Genomic DNA, 6,000 nt, shown 5'->3' on the forward strand with positions numbered 1-6,000 from the left:
ATGTACACGGTGATATATCGGAGGGTGAAGATGAGGTGGACATCTTGCCTCTGTAGAGCCAGTTTGTGCAAGGAGAGATTAATTGCTTCTTTTTTGGGGGGGGTCCAAACCAACCCGTCATATCAGTCACAGTCGTGTGGCAGACCCTGTCACTGAAATGATGGGTTGGTTAAAGTGTGCATGTCCTGTTTTGTTTATGCAACATAAGGGTGGGTGGGAGGGCCCAAGGATAATTCCATCTTGCACCTCTTTTTTCTTTTCTTTTTCTTTGCATCATGTGCTGATTGGGGTGGGTTTTTTGGAAGGGACACCCTGCGTGACACTGCAGTGCCACTCCTAGATGTGCCCGGTGTTTGTGTCGGCCACTAGGGTCGCTAATCTTACTCACACAGTCAGCTACCTCATTGCGCCTCTTTTTTTCTTTGCGTCATGTGCTGTTTGGGGAGGGTTTTTTGGAAGGGCCATCCTGCGTGACACTGCAGTGCCACTCCTAGATGGGCCCGGTGTTTGTGTCGGCCACTAGGGTCGCTAATCTTACTCACACAGCTACCTCATTGCGCCTCTTTTTTTCTTTGCGTCATGTGCTGTTTGGGGAGGGTTTTTTGGAAGGGACATCCTGCGTGACACTGCAGTGCCACTCCTAGATGGGCCCGGTGTTTGTGTCGGCCACTAGGGTCGCTTATCTTACTCACACAGCGACCTCGGTGCAAATTTTAGGACTAAAAATAATATTGTGAGGTGTGAGGTATTCAGAATAGACTGAAAATGAGTGTAAATTATGGTTTTTGAGGTTAATAATACTTTGGGATCAAAATGACCCCCAAATTCTATGATTTAAGCTGTTTTTTAGTGTTTTTTGAAAAAAACACCCGAATCCAAAACACACCCGAATCCGACAAAAAAAATTCGGTGAGGTTTTGCCAAAACGCGTTCGAACCCAAAACACGGCCGCGGAACCGAACCCAAAACCAAAACACAAAACCCGAAAAATTTCAGGCGCTCATCTCTAGTTTAAACTAGAGATAACGGGGTTCAGTTCCAGAAAACCGAACCCCCCGAATTTTAGGTTCCGAGTCGGGAACCACATCCAGCTCGGGACTTCCCGCCAGACACAGAAACCAGGACAAGCCAAAACATCATCATCATCATCCCATTGTCAGGTTCTCGTGGGTTTTGGATTCCATATAAACAGCCGCACGTCACCGCCATTGTCATCAGACTTGGAGAGTGAGGGAGACAGACCTCTGTCTCTGTGGGTGGTGGCATCCAGTGGGGTCAGTGTGTGCTCTCTAGGGGTGCTGTCCTGTCACTGTAGTGTTCCTGTGATGTTAGGGGTGCTGTCCTGCCTGTCACTGGTGTTTAACTTTTGTGTACTGTTAGGGATGCTGCAGCTGTACATGGGTGTTGCTGTCCTGGCAGTTACTGTGTTGTACAAGAGGCAGGGGCACTGTCCTCCCTCTCTTGTATGCTGTAAAAATTCAGGGGTGCTGTTGTTAAAATAAATGCACACTGGCCCTGTCTTGTTTGCTGTCAAAATTCAGGGGTGCAGTAAAAATAAATGTACACTGGCCCTGTCTTCTATGCTGTCAAAATTCAGGGGTGCAGTGAAAATGAATGTACACTGACCCTGTCTTGTATGCTGTAAAATGCAGGGGTGCAGTGAAAATAAATGTACACTAGCCCTGTCTTGTATGCTTTAAAAATTCAGGGGTGCAGTGACAATAAATGTACACTGTCCCTGTCTTGTATGCTGTAAAATTTCTGGGCGCAGTGAAAATAAATGTACACTGGCCCTGTCTTATAGGCTGTAAAAATTCAGGGGTGCAGTGAAAATAAATGTACACTGGCCCTGTATTTTATGCTGCAATAAATAATAAGAATTTACTTACCGATAATTCTATTTCTCGTAGTCCGTAGTGGATGCTGGGGACTCCGTCAGGACCATGGGGATTAGCGGCTCCGCAGGAAACAGGGCACAAAAGTAAAAGCTTTAGGATCAGGTGGTGTGCACTGGCTCCTCCCCCTATGACCCTCCTCCAAGCCTCAGTTAGGATACTGTGCCCGGACGAGCGTACACAATAAGGAAGGATTTTGAATCCCGGGTAAGACTCATACCAGCCACACCAATCACACTGTACAACCTGTGATCTGAACCCAGTTAACAGCATGATAACAGCGGAGCATCTGAAAAGATGGCTCACAACAATAATAACCCGATTTTTGTAACAATAACTATGTACAAGTATTGCAGACAATCCGCACTTGGGATGGGCGCCCAGCATCCACTACGGACTACGAGAAATAGAATTATCGGTAAGTAAATTCTTATTTTCTCTGACGTCCTAAGTGGATGCTGGGGACTCCGTCAGGACCATGGGGATTATACCAAAGCTCCCAAACGGGCGGGAGAGTGCGGATGACTCTGCAGCACCGAATGAGAGAACTCCAGGTCCTCCTCAGTCAGGGTGTGCCCCTGACCAAGTATCAGCTCGGCAAAGTTGTAAAGCCGAGACCCCTCGGGCAGCCGCCCAAGATGAGCCCACCTTCCTTGTGGAATGGGCATTTACATATTTTGGCTGTGGCAGGCCTGCCACAGAATGTGCAAGCTGAATTGTACTACACATCCAACTAGCAATCGTCTGCTTAGAAGCAAGAGCACCCAGTTTGTTGGGTGCATACAGGATAACAGCAAGTCAGTTTTCCTGACTCCAGCCGTCCTGGAAACTATATTTTCAGGGCCCTGACAACATCTAGCAACTTGGAGTCCTCCAAGTCCCTAGTAGCCGCAGGTACCACAATAAGCTGGTTCGGGTGAAACACTGACACCACCTTAGGGAGAAACTGGGGATGAGTCCGCAGCTCTGCCCTGTCCGAATGGACAATCAGATATGGGCTTTTTTGAGACAAACGCCGCCAATTCAGACACTCGCCTGGCCGAGGCCAGGGCCAACAGCATGGTCACTTTCCCTGTGAGATATTTCAAATCCACAGATTTGAGCGGTTTAAACCAATGTGATTTTAGGAATCCCAGAACTACGTTGAGATCCCACAGTGCCACTGGAGGCACAAAAGGGGGTTGTATATGCAGTACTCCCTTGACAAACTTCTGGACTTCAGGAACTGAAGCCAATTCTTTCTGGAAGAAAATCGACAGGGCCGAAATTTGAACCTTAATGGACCCCAATTTGAGGCCCATAGACACTCCTGTTTGCAGGAAATGCAGGAAACGACCGAGTTGAAATTTCTTCATGGGGCCTTCCTGGCCTCACACCACGCAACATATTTTCGCCACATGTGGTGATAATGTTGTGCGGTCACCTCCTTCCTGGCTTTGACCAGGGTAGGAATGACCTCTTCCGGAATGCCTTTTTCCCTTAGGATCCGGCGTTCAACCGCCATGCCGTCAAACGCAGCCGCGGTAAGTCTTGGAACAGACATGGTACTTGCTGAAGCAAGTCCCTTCTTAGCGGCAGAGGCCATGAGTCCTCTGTGAGCATCTCTTGAAGTTCCGGGTACCAAGTCCTTCTTGGCCAATCCGGAGCCACGAGTATAGTTCTTACTCCTCTACGTCTTATAATTCTCAATACCTTGGGTATGAGAAGCAGAGGAGGGAAGACATACACCGACTGGTACACCCACGGTGTTACCAGAACGTCCACAGCTATTGCCTGAGGGTCTTTTGACCTGGCGCAATACTTGTCCAGTTTTTTTGTTCAGGCGGGACGCCATCATGTCCACCTTTGGTCTTTTCCAACGGTTCACAATCATGTGGAAGACTTCCCGATGAAGTCCCCACTCTCCCGGGTGGAGGTTGTGCCTGCTGAGGAAGTCTGCTTCCCAGTTGTCCACTCCCGGAATGAACACTGCTGACAGTGCTATCACATGATTTTCCGCCCAGCGAAAAATCCTTGCAGTTTCTCCCATTGCCCTCCTGCTTCTTGTGCCGCCCTGTCTGTTTATGTGGGCGACTGCCGTGATGTTGTCCCACTGGATCAATACCGGCTGACCTTGAAGCAGAGGTCTTGCTAAGCTTAGAGCATTGTAAATTGCCCTTAGCTCCAGTATATTTATGTGGCGAAAAATCTCCAGACTTGATCACACTCCCTGGAAATTTTTTCCCTGTGTGACTGCTCCCCAGCCTCTCAGGCTGGCCTCCGTGGTCACCAGCATCCAATCCTCAATGCCGAATCTGCGGCCCTCTAGAAGATGAGCACTCTGTAACCACCACAGGAGAGACACCCTTGTCCTTGGAGATAGGGTTATCCGCTGATGCATCTGAAAATGCGATCCGGACCATTTGTCCAGCAGATCCCACTGAAAAGTTCTTGCGTGGAATCTGCCGAATGGAATCGCTTCGTAATAAGCCACCATTTTTCCCAGGACTCTTGTGCAATGATGCACTGACACTTTTCCTGGTTTTAGGAGGTTCCTGACTAGCTCGGATAACTCCCTGGCTTTCTCCTCCGGGAGAAACACCTTTTTCTGGACTGTGTCCAGAACCATCCCTAGGAACAGCAGACGTGTCGTCGGAAACGGCTGCGATTTTGGATATTTAGAATCCACCCGTGCTGTCGTAGAACTACTTGAGATAGTGCTACTCCGACTTCCAACTGTTCTCTGGACCTTGCCCTTATCAGGAGATCGTCCAAGTAAGGGATAATTAAGACGCCTTTTCGTTGAAGAAGAATCATCATTTCGGCCATTACTTTGGTAAAGACCCGGGGTGCCGTGGACAATCCAAACGGCAGCGTCTGAAACTGATAGTGACAGTTCCGTACCACGAACCTGAGGTACCCTTGGTGAGAAGGGCAATTTGGGACATGGAGGTAAGCATCCTTGATGTCCAGGGACACCATATAGTCCCCTTCTTCCTGGTTCGCTATCACTGCTCTGAGTGACTCCATCTTGATTTGAACCTTTGTATGTAAGTGTTCAAAGATTTCCCATTTAGAATAGGTCTCACCGAGCCGTCTGGCTTCAGTACCACAATATAGTGTGGAATAATACCCCTTTCCTTGTTGTAGGAGGGGTACTTTGATTATCACCTGCTGGGAATACAGCTTGTGAATTGTTTCCAATACTGCCTCCCTGTCGGAGGAAGACGTTGGTAAAGCAGACATCAGGAGCCTGCGAGGGGGAGACGTCTCGAATCTCCAGTCTGTACCCCTGGGATACTACTTGTAGGATCCAGGGGTCCACTTGCGAGTGAGCCCACTACGCGCTGAAACTCTTGAGACGACCCCCCACCGCACTTGAGTCCGCTTGTACGGCCCCAGCGTCATGCTGAGGACTTGGCAGAAGCTGTGGAGGGCTTCTGTTCCTGGGAATGGGCTGCCTGCTGCAGTCTTCTTCCCTTTCCTCTATCCCTGGGCAGATATGACTGGCCTTTTGCCCGCTTGCCCTTATGGGGACGAAAGGACTGAGGCTGAAAAGACGGTGTCTTTTCTGCTGAGATGTGATTTGGGGTAAAAAAGGTGGATTTTCCAGCTGTTGCCGAGGCCACCAGGTCCGATGGACCGACCCCAAATAACTCCTCCCCTTTATACGGCAATACTTCCATGTGCCGTTTGGAATCTGCATCACCTGACCACTGTCGTGTCCATAAACATCTTCTGGCAGATATGGACATCGCACTTACTCTTGATGCCAGAGTGCAAATATCCCTCTGTGCATCTCGCATATATAGAAATGCATCCTTTAAATGCTCTATAGTCAATAAAATACTGTCCCTGTCAAGGGTATCAATATTTTCAGTCAGGGAATCCGACCAAGCCACCCCAGCGCTGCACATCCAGGCTGAGGCGATCGCTGGTCGCAGTATAACACCAGTATGTGTGTATATACCTTTTTAGGATATTTTCCAGCCTCTCAGCTGGCTCCTTGAGGGCGGCCCTATCTGGAGACGGTACCGCCACTTGTTTTGATAAGCGTGTGAGCGCCTTATCCACCCTAAAGGGTGTTTCCCAACGCGCCCTAACTTCTGGCGGGAAAGGGTATACC

This window comes from Pseudophryne corroboree, chromosome 4 (assembly GCF_028390025.1).
Source record: "Pseudophryne corroboree isolate aPseCor3 chromosome 4, aPseCor3.hap2, whole genome shotgun sequence".
NCBI lineage: Eukaryota > Metazoa > Chordata > Amphibia > Anura > Myobatrachidae > Pseudophryne > Pseudophryne corroboree.